Source organism: Haliotis rubra, unplaced genomic scaffold (genome assembly GCF_003918875.1).
Source record: "Haliotis rubra isolate DU_JTF1 unplaced genomic scaffold, ASM391887v1 Scf142, whole genome shotgun sequence".
In the NCBI taxonomy this organism is placed as follows: domain Eukaryota; kingdom Metazoa; phylum Mollusca; class Gastropoda; order Lepetellida; family Haliotidae; genus Haliotis; species Haliotis rubra.
Window position 1 is genome coordinate 1645258 of NW_025765359.1, and position 14963 is coordinate 1660220.

Below are 14963 nucleotides of genomic sequence, written 5' to 3' on the forward strand. Positions count from 1 at the left end.
TTTAAGTCACCTCCCCAATAAGAATTTGAAACGACTTTTAACTGATATGCCTTCAGGCAGGTAGCTTTAAGGGATTTAGTATGTGGCATTTTAAAATTTTATTGAGACAGATTTGTTTACAACTGCCTCTCTATTGCGTATTTTTACCTCTACAATAATCATTAATATCATCCACACCCTGATCCTGGGACACCCTGGTCCTGATTAAAGTGATCAGATAGGGCTCAGCCCACTCGGAATTGCCTGTCTGTTAAATATAAAAATAGGCAAACAACCCCTCAAAACAAAATCACGTAAAGCCAGGTTGTATCATAAATCAAAGATCAAAGAAAATTGATACTGCATGTTGTTTAGTTACTATTGCATTTTAAAGCAAGGATTCCAATCGTACCTCATGATCAACAGTACTTCAGTTTTTTTTCTGGACACCACAGTGTATATTTTTTATTGGCAATGTCAGCCCCAGCTATCAATAAATTATCACCATCCTTCAGATGGGGAACAGTAGATTTTGAACCTTTGCTCTTTATCCTTTTTATCATACCCCCACTTTTGAAATCGATGTGAGGGATATATTTTGGAAACATAATTTCTCCAAGGCTGACGCTTATTCTGTTTAAATGCGCGTCGAGACTTTGCACTTAAAATTTTAACTTTATTCAAATTATGTATGGTAGGATAAATTGTATGTATTTCAGGCATAAATTGCCGGCTTGAATGGCAATCGTTCGCTTGTTTTCTGAACACAGCAGGTGTGGCTGCCAGGTATGGTATCGAGGGCAGAATATGTTCCAGTAGCTGGATATAGACAAGTGGTAGAGTCATCGTTATGTATACATGTGGTATTATCTGAAATAAATTTCTCGAGGTCTTTACCTTTATTATTGCGTCCGCCCGGAGAGCGGAGGGTCGCGGGTTCGATCCCCGACCGCGTCATACCAAAAGACGTTAAAATATGGTACTTGTTGGTCTCTGCCTGGCGCTCGGCATTAATGGGTACAACAAGGACTGGTCGGCTCGGAGTCAGTATAATGTGTCTGAGTGGGGTATTCATGCTTCACTGCGGCGTGGTATCTCAGTGGGCTAGCACTATAAAACCAGCTTCATTCTGGGCTAGTACAATCAGCCGCACATACACATACACACGCATGCACGTCGTCATATGAGCGAAATATTCACAAGCACCACGTTAAACCTAATTTCCCCTCACCTAACCTCACCTTTATTATTAGTATGAACACTTCCCCAAAGCAGGTTGTGTCCGTTTAGATCCTCTATGAAAATACATGGCTTTGGATGATTTTGCAAATCTGACAGTCGGATGTCAGAAGAAGGAGGGATATACAAGCTGCACAGCGTCACGGCAATATGCAGAGTCAGACGAACAACTGCAGTTTGGAGTGAGTGAGTGAGGTTAAATTTACAGTCACATCGGCAATATTTCAGCCATATCGTGATTAAAACAACCTTCAAATTGACCATAAATGCATGTAAATGATAAAAACCTGTCAACGAAGGACAGTAAAACCAATTAGAATATCACGGTATCAAGAATTAAAACTAACATCTCTCTCTAAAATTGGATTTCAAATTAGGACAACACAGTATAAAAATGGCCAATAGATCGCCAACAACTGAAGGTAGATCACCATACCAGGGACCATGGGGACTTACAGGGCCTTTGCTACCTGCATGGACCCTAGTCGGGTTTACTCCATCCCTGCAGATGTTAGCGATTGTAGAATAAGTTAAGTTAAAATAACATATATCCTACAATTAAATAATGTGGTATGTTTAAAGTTTCCTTAAATGGTTTGGGAGTTGGGACTTACGCATCTTCTCAGGGGGACAAGTTGCAGACCCAAACCTAAACAGGGCCCGGAAGTAGGTCACGGCACTTCGCGAGACATTAGTACTTCCGGTGACAAACAACGTTTCATAATTGGCATTAAGAAGGACAGGGCTATGTATAATACCCTGTGGTATCCAAACTGAAAGCACCTCCGGTTGCTTTATCTTCTGCAGAGGAGAAAGAATGATAATCACTGTACCGTCTTAAATTAAACTTATCTGTATCTTTGAATCTCTTGAAGACATAATGCAGATGGTTGGAAATCTTGTATAGTAATTGTACCTCGTTGAAATTATTTTTGAGTTCTCTGTTATTTCATTGCATAATAGAGGACAATTGAGTCATGGAGGCTAAGTCGGAGATGTTCATGCGAATGTGAGGAGGATAAGCTCCTCCGCCCGTCCCGTGTGGACAGTCATCTCCATATCTAGAGGTTCAAATGGGTTTTCCGTTGGAACCTCAGGTGTTGGGACAGTAAGTTGTTTCTTTCTACTTATTTTCCCCCCTTTCTTCTTTTGTTATTGATCACTGACTGGATTTGATGTAGATGACTCTGATGGTATATCAGTTCGAATTTCTTCTTTCTGGACGAGACGTAGACCGAGTGACTGGTGAAGTAGGTCGAGTAGATTTAGTGGCTAGTGTTATAGGTTTTTCTGACTTGACCAAGTGAAGTCAGTCTGACAAGCAATAGAAGACATAGCTACAGTGCGGATGACTGCAGTGGAAAATGTAATATTCAGAGGAGCTGAGGACTGATTTGTAAAGAGTTCTTTTGGATCAACTGTAATAGAAAGTTTAAGAATCTCAATTTTTCTCGCCACTAGAAAGTTATGCCATCATGTGATAAAATACAATATTCTCAGTTGAACAGCCTTTCTAAAATATTTGAATGAAATGTAGTCAATAAAACAAAGTGACTCAGAATGCAGTATAACCAGAGTGCTTTGGTCACTACCTCAGGTGGCCAAATTCAGCCATCCCATTACTTTACAGTATTTTCTTACAGACATATATATGGAAAATTAACTTTTACGGGTATGGAAAGAATGGGGGGAAACACGTGCAAAGTATTAGTCAGCTGAGATTATCCTTCAAAAACATCACATGTACAACAATCACTTATCATTATGTGCAACCAAAGCATTATAAAAAGGCCATATTTCCAGACAGCATAACATCACCTTTGGCCGGAGTTCCAAATAATTTGACACCGAAAGCCTGTCAGTTAACTCAAAGGAAATATCCCTTGTGTTTTAATATGACGCCTTAATCATAGTCACAATGAAGTGTAGGTTGCCATGCATTTTCTAGTCTGTCTCACAGTCCCTGAACCACATTATTTTCCTTACTGCTTAGTCTGTCTCACAGTCCCTGAACCACATTATTTTCCCCACTGCCAAGCCCTCTCTGCAATGCTAAAGCCTTAAATGAAGTAAGTCTAGATCTCCTCAGGTCCAGGGTCTGTTAACATCTGCAAGAAACCTAACACACTTTAGGGGTCGGGTTACAAATTAACATATCTAACTGCCATGGCTGTCCGGACTGAATCTCTGGTCTCCCTGGGTATCCTTTTCATTTTAAATGGGTTTGTTTGTTACTATCAAAATTATATATATTCAGAGACAAGGCGTTAGTCTATGTATTTTCCAATATGATGGGAATACTAATATTTACCAAATAAAATTCAAAAGGAGACTTTCTTCAAGCAGTGACTTAACGCCATACATAGCTAGACTTGCTTAGATAAATGACTTCATATAAGGTATCATAGATATTTCACAAACATGGTACAGGAACGTTAGCCTCATTAGCTTATTGCCTCACCACTTGTGAATTAAACGTTGGCAGATGTAAATGTTACTGGAGAAGTTGGTCCCGCCAGCTGTGGGTGTTTGGTATGGCACTCTATAACCCGAACCCTGCTGTGAGTTTTCCTGGAGACGGAAGGGGAAACAATATCGTTCTGTGACTGTGATACAGACTGGGACAAGATGTGGAAAACCAAAAATGTGGACAACAAACCATTGTTTGGGTCTTTTAATTGTAAAAATGATTCAAATAGCTTAACCTAGATTCCGAGGTAAGACTTCCGTCCGCATCCCCCCTAAATTTTAACGATGAGGAAGACTTTCTTTGAGTGGCATTTTTAGAAGTAGAATATGTCTTTCAGTATGTTCAGATACAATTAACAAAACACGTTAAAAACCCATCCTTATCAGATGAGGAATATATATTCAGGTGATATGATTTGACTAGAATGAAATGTAAGGGGGGATACAGGCGGAAGTCTTTCCCTGTGATGATTCACATATAATCATGACTGTAACAAAACATCCACATACATGTCGATGGAAAAACAAATCATCACTGAAAGTTATGATATGAAGAATAACCTGTTTACTGTACATGGTAATGCTTTAATCAAAGAATACTGTAGTCAATATGATTCATAGAGGGATTTCCACTTTACAAATGGAACGTGTTGTAGGTATTTTTGGCAAAAATGAGAAGAAAATTTATTTTTTAGCAAAGATCATTTGTAAGCTCAAGCTGTTATTTATAATGGTAGCTACGCCCCTGTTTGCATGTGTTGTTGACGCGGCATGGACGCCTTGTAACATCACTATTTGATTATGATTTACAAACACATGCCCGTGATATGGTCGGAATCGTGCCAAGGATTAGCAGATATTTATCATGAAAACAGTTTTTTATGTAGGTGGCTTGAAACTCGCTTTTACAAAGGCCTATAGGTTCGATCACAATACATTTTGTTTTACAGCTTCTATTTTCTTAACATGCTCACGTCAAAACCGGGATTTAAATTCTAATCGCAGAATTAAGAATAACACAATAAATAGTATGCCGAATTATCGTTACCATGACAACCCTGTGACATGTCACCTTATGTAAGAGAGTAATGCAGATGATACTGTGGGCCGTACATTTATATAAGCTGCTTCATCGCTATTAATAATCACTGGGTATCTATACAATTATATGTGTGATCAAAGGCCATATGATAGATTATATGGTCTCTGGTGTGATGGAGGAGAACTTGCGTCGCTAGTTTTCTCGAAAATCTGAACACATGTATGTAGCGTGAAACCGGCAGATACCTTTAGAAGAAAGTGTTTGTCCCACCTGTAACAACGATGTCCCGTGTCTATAAAAGGGATATAATGTGGGGATGAATGACATGTACTTTTATCTTGGCCCGTTTATGATGATACATACTGCGATCTTTCACAATAATCCCTCTGGCTATCAGATTGAGGGTACGTTTTAAACATAACCGGCATTTCTATTATTGTATTTATAAAGTTCTTCGAACGTTCTCCATATACGTCCGTCAGATACATCGCGTCAGATACTACCCTTTTTCTTTTGATCTTCTCAAACGACTGTTACAAGTTCGAAGAATCCTGGTCAAAGAAGAAAGTCTTAAGATTATTCCCTACAATTCTGTAACTTACACATTGTACTCTAAATGGGTAGAACTTCCGTTATCAGAAGGACAACGATACAGTTATCTCCAATGTTGTAGAAAGCACTCCACCTACTTAGGAAAACAATATCCAACTGAGATATTGTATTCATGTCGGAACGATATTGTCAGCCCCTGTCAGATCTGAACTTGAACATGCGAGGTCTGCGTCAGACTAAAGGCCTACAAGATGTTTAGCAACACTGGGGCGTAATAGACCTTCTCCAAACAAGGGAATATATATCTTGTGAGAATGACTTCTCCGTCAGGGAAATTTACAGCAATGCGACATCACAATTACTTCCGTGATATTTACTCGCAATCTGAGTTTATGGATCGTCAATTTAAACAGGACAATCAAGACGAATTTCTCAAAAGGCACGGAGATCCAACATGCCTATGATATACTCAGAGAACGCACCCGCCTGTGATATCCGGTCATAATCGCTACACGATAAAAACAATTTTTCATTTCATGTCTCACAGAATATATAATTTGATATGCATTGTTTGTTATCGTATACTTTTGCGTTAGTGAAGCAAATGTGGACAACTTTAAAGTTTATGTATGGCGTTATTACAGCAAAGGCTGAGCGAATGGAGAAATAACATTGTTCAGGCATTGTGAGACTATTAAGGAAGGTCACATGCAGAGCAATAATATTCCAATTATGAACTGTCAAAAGAACGTTACAGTAGTGATGCGCGAGCTGAACAGACTTAAGAAATTACGAGTTGGTACGTGTGGTGTATTTGGCTGTGATCCAAGAGAGATAAAGAGCTATTTTATTGGGACAGCTTGGGACACTTGCGAGGACAAAGGGGCAACGCATCGCCCTTTGTTCACCACTGAACCTTTAAATCCCTCGAAACATGCACCTCACAAGATTTGCCAACACCACAGACAAGGCGTAACTGATACTGGTAGTAAGAGCGAGTGCAGCTTAATAAGGCGTGTTAGCTTGAGTAATACTGCTTTCTTTGTCAGGCTATTTTGGTGATAAGAATATTGAGGTCATGTGAACGTTGATTTCAAACGTACTAAAATGTGTGAAAATGAAATTACATGAACCAAGTAATTCACATGATGGAAACATATGATCATCTTGCTTGAGGACGGGTAACATGAAGGTGTATGAACCGTTCATATACATACCCCTGGAATCTGGTATGATGCATAAATATCTAAGGTGTGTAAATATTTGCAAATTTGAAAATTTACATGTGTTTCCCCACCTAATTAAATTCACATGTTTCCAACCCGAGTAAACTTAGAACAAAATCGGAAATTTCAGCACCCATTGAAATTCAAAGGAATGCATTGGAAATACTGTATGGTCATGTATTTACCTGGGTATCTGTTTTGCAATTCATGTTTGGAAATCATTGACAATCCGGTCAGGGCATACATGAACGAGGTGCTTGTGCATACGAAAATGTACGATGAGCATATGTTTCAAAGGTATAGATTCATATGAAATATGCCCTAAGTTAGGAAATATCTGAAGACATACGTAAATCCGGTCATGGCATGTATTTCCTACTGTATTTACGTTTATTTCAATGGTTTACTATCCGGGTTTTGGTCCTGTGATATCTGTAGGACCTACATCCGTGGTCCTCTGAACACCTTCGGCTGCAAAATCCTGCGATCTCAACATGAAGGAGTGTAGCGAGCTGGAAGTCTGTAACGGCCTTCTCGTCGAATTCAGAGAGACGATAATCTTTACATTGAGTGCATAAACAATCAACGCCTTTGAATTTGAGCAGTAACCAAATAATAAAAACACCGTATTTAACTTTTGAACACATATCAGTCCTCCTATCTTCTTGCACAAACGTACAGAGCTAACTTCAAGCGATCCTGTCGACTGGCGGATTTATGCTTTTATCACCAAACCTGTTTAACCATGGTTTGCTTCAAACTGGATTAAAAATACGAGAATATCGATTAGTGTCACTTCGTCCGCTTAAACTTCTTAACATTTCTCAAGTTAACCCTTTGTTTCGAAAGCCGTCTTCCTACTCCATCTTTTAACTTCAGTAACTGGCACTAAAAGTTAGCTGTCTCTTTGCAACAAACACAAACTCTTCAATATTTAACAAGCACTATCTGAAGGTTTTCGTGTCAGCAATACTGCTGCATGTGAGTCTTTTAAACTATATATTGGGAGTGGTTGTTCATTCTATGGGAACAGCCACATGCAGCTCGCACAAATTGACAGACATGCAATAAACATTGCCATTGATTGAACCGACACACAACAGGTTGAGAAGAGACTAATGGCCCTTTCCTTAAGAACCAGCGAGCCTCTCAAATCACATAAGGACTGACAGCGCCGTGTTGTTCAACTTTCGATCGTCATACCATATACGAAGGGTTTAAGTGCAATTTGTATCGTGAAAGAGTTTTTCCTCTGTTTTTCTGGAATGGCTGTTAACAGAATTAACATTTTCGTGTCCTAAAAACCATGGGTAACGGCATTGTGTTATACGCAGTAATAATGTCAGCAGAAAGTAAGAGTGTGAGTTTAGTTTTGGCAATATTCCAGCAATATCATGGTGGGGGAAACCAGATATCGGCTTCAGACATTTTATCCAGGTGGGGAATCGAGTCTTCGACGTGACGAGCGAACGCTTTAAAAATAACCACTAGGCTACCCCACCAGAATTATATTCGAAGTTTGATATAGGAATAAACTTGTAATATGGAGGAACAGTAACTTATTGCCATTTTTTTTATTTTGCCAAATGTTATTTCCTCATACAAAATGGTGGATGTGTATTTTAGCTATACTAACATAGCATTATTAGACTATTCGTTTGTTTGCTTGTTTATTAAATGTTAAAGGTCATATTCCAGCAAAATGACAGCGGTCTATAAATAATGGAGTCTGGACCAGACAATCCTGTGATATTGATTTACACAGTTGGGATAAGATGCCATGCATCAACCAAGTGAGCGAGCTTGACCACCCAACCCCGTTAGTTGCCGAATGACGGATGAGTTACCCAAAGAAAGATTGTTCTGTGAATCAATTTGTTTCAGCTAAAGACACAGACCCCCAAATGATCTGGACAGTTTATCCCCAATATAATATTTGTTAATATTACTTCGAATACTTTCCAAAAGACGTTATGTATGAAACATGTTTATTATCATTTTATTTATGTTCCATCATATGCATATCACACTCATCTAACCTTCAACTTGTTTCCGAATTTCATCCAAAGATAAGAAGCGCTTCAGCCTTGCTAACCCAACTGTCACAAGAATGTTCTTTGTAGTATGATGGCGTAAGAAACTGTTTTTATCAAAGAAATTAAAATAACTAAACTTTTCTACAATTTGGAACAAAATGGATTAAGGTGAACAAAATGGCTGCGGTTTGTTTCTTGAAATATTTTGAGTATGTGGGGGAAGCATTACTAATGAAAACACCAATTCACAAATACGCAGTCCTGCAGTGTCTTCTTGTGTTTTACCAACCAAACGTCGCTAAAATTATTTTACACTCGCTGATAAAAGTAAAAATACCCTCGGATATTTGTAACTTTATCAACTCGTGGTGATATATTTGATATCAAAAGACATTCTCTATTTATTTCACAAACACTTAAACCTGGATAGGCAAACAAGCCTAGTTGCGTATATAAACGCCGCTCCAGAACATAATTACAATAGCTAGATACATAAATGAAATAATTTAACACGTTGACTGCCTATCACGAGTATAACCGTAGTATCAATTCTGGCCCGAATGTGCCACTACGAGTTATCTCGTAGCTACATCAGTGGTATTTTAAAACATTTTATTATAAAACAAGTCCCAATATTCTTTCCCAGTACTATTCGTTTGTTGACACGTTGACTGCCACCACGAGTGCACTCGTAGTATCAATGTCCGGCCCATTTTGCCACTACGAGTTATCTCGTAGCTATATTTGTGGCATTTTAAAACAAGTTTCACATGTTGGTCATATAGGCACAAGAACGAAACGTCTCCTGGCGTTCTTTGTTACCGCCAGGAGACGATTGCGAATGAAAACGCAAATTCACAAATACGGAGTTCACTATATTTTCTAACTCTAACAATATCCTATTATATACTTCAGCGTCAATATTGAAGGATCACCAAGGTAGGTATAGTGTCAAACATGAACTCATCCAAACCACTGACTGACTGAGTTTGGTTTTACGCCGCTTTTAGCAATATTCCAGCAACATCACGGCGGGGGACACCAGAAATGGGCTTCACACATTGTACCCATGTGGGGATTCGAACCCGGGTCTTCGACGTGACGAGCCAATGCTTTAACCACTAGGCTACCCCACCGCCCCTCATCCAAACCAACGGCAATGGGTCAGTAGATATAAATTTCATTCTACAGCACAGACGACTCCTCCTCACATATTCTACAGCACAGACGACTCCTCCTCACATATTCTACAGCACAGACGACTCCTCCTCACATATTCTACAACACAGACGACTCCTCCTCACATATACTACAGCACAGAACATTGATCGAGAGGGATACGCGTATGTTTGAAAGAGACGTGTGATATCTACAGCACAGACGACCCCTCATTCTACAGCACAGAACATAGATCGAGAGGGATACGCGTATGTTTGAAAGAGACGTGTGATATCTACAGCACAGACGACCCCTCATTCTACAGCACAGACGACTCCTCATTCTACAGCACAGACGACCCCTCATTCTACAGCACAGACGATCCCTCATCCCTCATCCCACATTTCTTCCTAGAAGAGTTAATGATTGATTTTAATGAGAAAATTATTTATCATGAATGGATGTTTCCCGTTATATTTGAATTACGGTTTGTTTAGTGTCACAACTATTGGAACAGTTATGAAAGGGAGGCGTGACTGGTTGATTCTCAGGGGTAAATGTTGAAAGTGCATGCATAGGCGGTGTCTAGGTGACGTCGGCGTGTTATTTGATGACTAACAAACTTGACTAACTTCGTCTTCATCTGAATAATTATCTGAGTTCAATCCTCTTACCAAGATCAACAAATCATACAATGAGAGGACTGACACACAGAATTATCTCGTTATATATCTAAAACCCAAGGTTAACCTTTGTCATTGTAAGACTTCTATCAGACACCCATAGCCGTTATTGTCCTATCACTCGCGGGGGGATAACATCTACACTGGTGGTGGTGAACTGGAATGAGAGACTAATTGAAACCCACGAGGTGTTAAAGTTTTTCGGTTTGTTCTTGGCTGAGTTGAGTTTCCATAATAGACACAAACATTTAGCGATTTTGTTTCAAGACACATACACGCTCTAGTCCATCACGACTCCGTCTCGTGGTAGTAATTTCGCACACTGAAATTCGCCTTGTGTCATCAGTAAGAGAAACGTTGCGTCACGTTCATGCACCGGTTTTCTCATTATCCTATTGTGTCAAAGTGGTGTCAAGTAGCTTGATCTGTAGGTCAATATGGTTCGCTTTGTATTACTGTCTTTAGAACTGAGATGTGCAAGCCCCCCTCCCTGTTACGTTTCAGTAGAATTGGTGTTGAAAAGAATTTGTGAGTACCGCGCCAGTTCGTTTAAGTGTGCATACGTGCTACATCATCAATAGCTTTTAACATATTTAAGGGTTTGCAAAATTCCTTTACATCTTAAAGCGCACCACTGCACGCAACGGATATAGTTGGAATATTTCATGTAATGGGTGCTCGCGTTACATTTAATGCTACAAAGACAGAGTACGAACTTAACATTGGAAATAATAACACTTCAGATTTTATTTTAGATTTTGAAACAGTTTCCAAAGTAAAAGCGATATTAATCGACTTTCTCCGAGAAGCTAGAAATTTTAAAACAAAGACATACAACGTAACGACGTGTTTTTTGTTGAGTCATATTATACAAAACTTCCATTTCATTTTCGATCGCTTATTTGAATCACTTTCCATTCAAAACACAGACACTAGTTCTGTTGTCATATTGGATAACGATGACATGAGAACTATTGTTGAATATCTGATTAGAGCCGATGCTATAGTGGAGTTACATCGGTTCAAAGAAGAGTTTAAAGATAACTCATAGAAGGTGAGTATATTTATTATTTATATAAATAAGATGTTTCAGTACCCTATCTCTTTTCGTGAGCGTGAACAACTATTAAGAATTTCTACTGAGAACGAGAAAATTCACAAAAGTGTTCTTGCTCTCACACTTTTTATATCTCCCACATCGCGATAGTGTAGGATAATTTCATATTTATTGCTATATACTATTATTGCTAAGATGTGGGAAAATACCGCTGTGAACTTAAGGATAATATATTGTAACAGGTTACCGTCTACATTTAAATAAATCATGCGTATTACTTTAAGGTGTTAAGATTTAAAGTTCCTTTGACAATATCTCATCCATATCGTACCTAAACACATTGTTTAACTAATGTAACTTAAAACGTATTCTGCACAAGTTTTAAAATATATGTACGTTTAAAATGAGTACTACTAGCATCATAATGTCTTATTAAGATGGACGGCATCTCTGTAGTTATTCTGTGAAGTAATCTAAAACGATATATGAAAGGTGCTTGCAAGTCGTTTCTCCGAGGAAACACGTGATCACCCAACTCACACAGCCATTGTTCGCGACGTATATAAACACACACACACACACCTCATCAGTCTTACCCACTCACGACAGGGTACACACCAGCAATGAATAGTATTGATATAATTTATTATTCGGATGGTGAGTGGAGTTTGAAAATTTCGGAAAAAACATCACCATTTGAAGCCATTATCTTAAATCAATTTTCTGCCGAAATCGTTTATAATTATTTAGGAAAATATTTGAAACGGGCAAGAGTAAGTGAGGTTGTCACTATTGGTATAAATTTTAAAATTTTCTTTCCAAAGTTTTCCCAAAAACATTTTTCTGGTGTTGTCCTACTGTGCCACGGAGGTTTAACATTTATCTTGACGAAGTCGGAGATTGACGTACTTTTAATGAAAGTTTCCTCCTGTTTGTAAGGTAAGAAAATCGTTTTGTGTTTAACCAGAATGTGTACGTGCAATATCCCTCACTCACATTCCTTTCTTGTCGCCGACACGAGACGGTGTGTCGCCACTGTCTTTGATCTTTGAACATCATGTGTTACATTGTTGCTGTTTTCACGTGCATTATTCTCGCGCGTGTACGTGGGTCGTATTTCATTGGTTGATTGAAATCAGTCAATCAAAATGTTTATGGTATAATAGGTAATAACTCGAATTATCCTTTCATTCAAGCAACAACAAAAAATGATTTGTTTGATGCTGTTTGCGTTGAGCAGAATTGTATCTAGCACCGAAGTTGTCAACCGGTGTCATGTTCGATATCATGATGTGTTGGACTGCGGTCCTATCGGGAAAAGCACCTTGACACACATCCACGGAGACCCTTATCCAACCGTTAAAACGATTGTCCTCCATGGACGAGAAGGACATATCGTTCTTGATGTGACATTGTTCCCCTTGTTGCAAGTACGTATCAAATTTACCTTACTGTTGATGGTGATATCAAATGTACTTTAAGTTAATAACGATGCTATTTCATTTTGATACACTTGTGAATAATTAACTTCACTGATTGTATGTTTCATGTAGCAAGCGAATGTTTCGTTGATGACACTCACATATGTGAAATTATTTTGCAGCTCATCAGAGGAGGCGAGACAAGCTGCGGCGACTTGTTTCACCTTCCACCATCGCGAAAGGTGATTGTCAACGATCAGTCTTGCTTAGGTATGTAACACCACTTATAACCTTGTCCGTTACTGTTTTCTGCAGTATAGTATTTTACAATCACTGTGTTAAACATTTGTTATCGCACGTCTCTTTCAAACATACACGTACCCCTCTCGATATATGTTCTGTGAAAATATTTGTCATTATAAAGTTTTTGTCATGTTTTAAGTAAACGTTATGCATCAATATAAAATCCTTCTAGACAGGTACGAGCCGCTATTTGGTTATGGGATTGACATGGTTTAACAATATTTTATGTTCGTTTTCACTACTAAATTCACTTGCAGTTAGTCGCTTGCAAGTGTGTGTGTGTGTGTGTGTGTGTGTGCGTGTGTGTGTGTGTGTGTGCGTGCGTGTTTTATTTAATTTTTATTTTGATCAATTTCAGTTGACACAACCTCTTCAAACGTAATTATGTTCACTCCTAACTCCACTAATGCTAATACCACTGTAACCCCTAGTACCACAAGCAGTCCTAACAGTGCTACTCCTATCCCAAGCGATACACCTACTATTCCTACAACGTCCCCTACCTCTATTAATGCAAATAAAACTACTTCTACAAATGCTTATTTTACCCCTCCTCATCTAAAACAGTATCTGCGTTTACCTCCACTACTACGAACAGTCTAACTAGTACTACCGTCTTCCCACCCACCACTGCTACTCCTACTACTGTTACTGCTGCTACTACTACCCCTACTGTAATAGATAATACCACCGTCGCCTCTACCGTCACACCTAACATATCCATAACACCCACCACTGCTACCGCTACTACTACTACTACTACTACTGCTACTACTACTACTACTAGTGCAATAGATAACACCACCACCCCCTCTACCATCACGCCTAACATATCCATAACACCCACTAGTATTAAAAACTCTAACGTTTAGCTTGTGATAGCGATCTCTCTAAAACCTTCCTCAAACTTTGTTATACTTATGGATGAATTTACTCACGCGTACACCAAGCCAACTTCACACTATGGGAGTCTGTGATATAAATAGATTACTTTGTAATGTAAGTGTGTATAGTCTAAGCATGGGTTTTTTCCAAGGTATTCGCACATCAGTTTGAAACACACATCTAGCGCAACGTCACTACCCCTGATGATGTTGACTAATCACGTTCCTTTCCATCGCAATATTTCTTAACATTAATATTCTGTTCAAACTGTTATAAATTTAATATTTCAGAAGTGTCTCGAGTGAGTAAGGCTGTGCTCTCCCTCCTTGTGCTAAGCATCACTGCGTTCATCGCAGGTATTATCATCCAAGCCTATCGCAGAAAATTCCCCTGCTGCCACGGTGAACGAAGAGATCCACTGCAAACTGTTATCCAGCTGCGAGAGGAAATAACACGGTTGAGGAGGATGGGGGGAGATGAGGAACGTTCCAACAACCTCGGTGTAATGTGTTTTTTGAGAACTATGGACTTATGGTGTTGTTTTCACTTTTCTAAATTCTGTGAACGTGGGTCAGGCGAGCACGTTGGAACAATATAAAATAATAATAGGAAAACAGAAATTGTTTTTGGTTTTTATTGGCGGTGATTGTTAAAACAACATCAACCCATATGCTGTCTAATTATCCAAACCGTGTAAGTCATGCGTTTCGGTCTCCTGGTTTGATCACGTTGTCTATGTGATGGTATGTTCAAGTCTAAGTGACTGATATATTTTGCAAGCATACTCTTGAAGTCATACATTAACATTAATTGTTTAACCTAGTTTTTAACCCCAACCAGCGCCACTGTGATGTTAGCACCTTAAAGTTAAGTGATTTTTACAACATCAATGAAAATTGCGTTAACAGGCTGT

General features: G+C 38.8%; 2 long non-coding RNA genes across 2 annotated transcripts; one reads left to right on the forward strand and one right to left on the reverse strand.

The window, feature by feature from the left end:
- Positions 1-787: 787 nt before the first annotated feature.
- On the reverse strand, positions 788-9314 carry LOC124269116. Its single transcript, XR_006896426.1, has 3 exons — positions 9208-9314; positions 8960-8965; positions 788-798 (listed from the first exon to the last, which is right to left on the reverse strand). It is a non-coding gene; the product is annotated as an uncharacterized LOC124269116 (long non-coding RNA).
- On the forward strand, positions 2292-7950 carry LOC124269115. Its single transcript, XR_006896425.1, has 3 exons — positions 2292-2302; positions 2473-2477; positions 7878-7950. It is a non-coding gene; the product is annotated as an uncharacterized LOC124269115 (long non-coding RNA).
- Positions 9315-14963: the final 5649 nt, after the last annotated feature.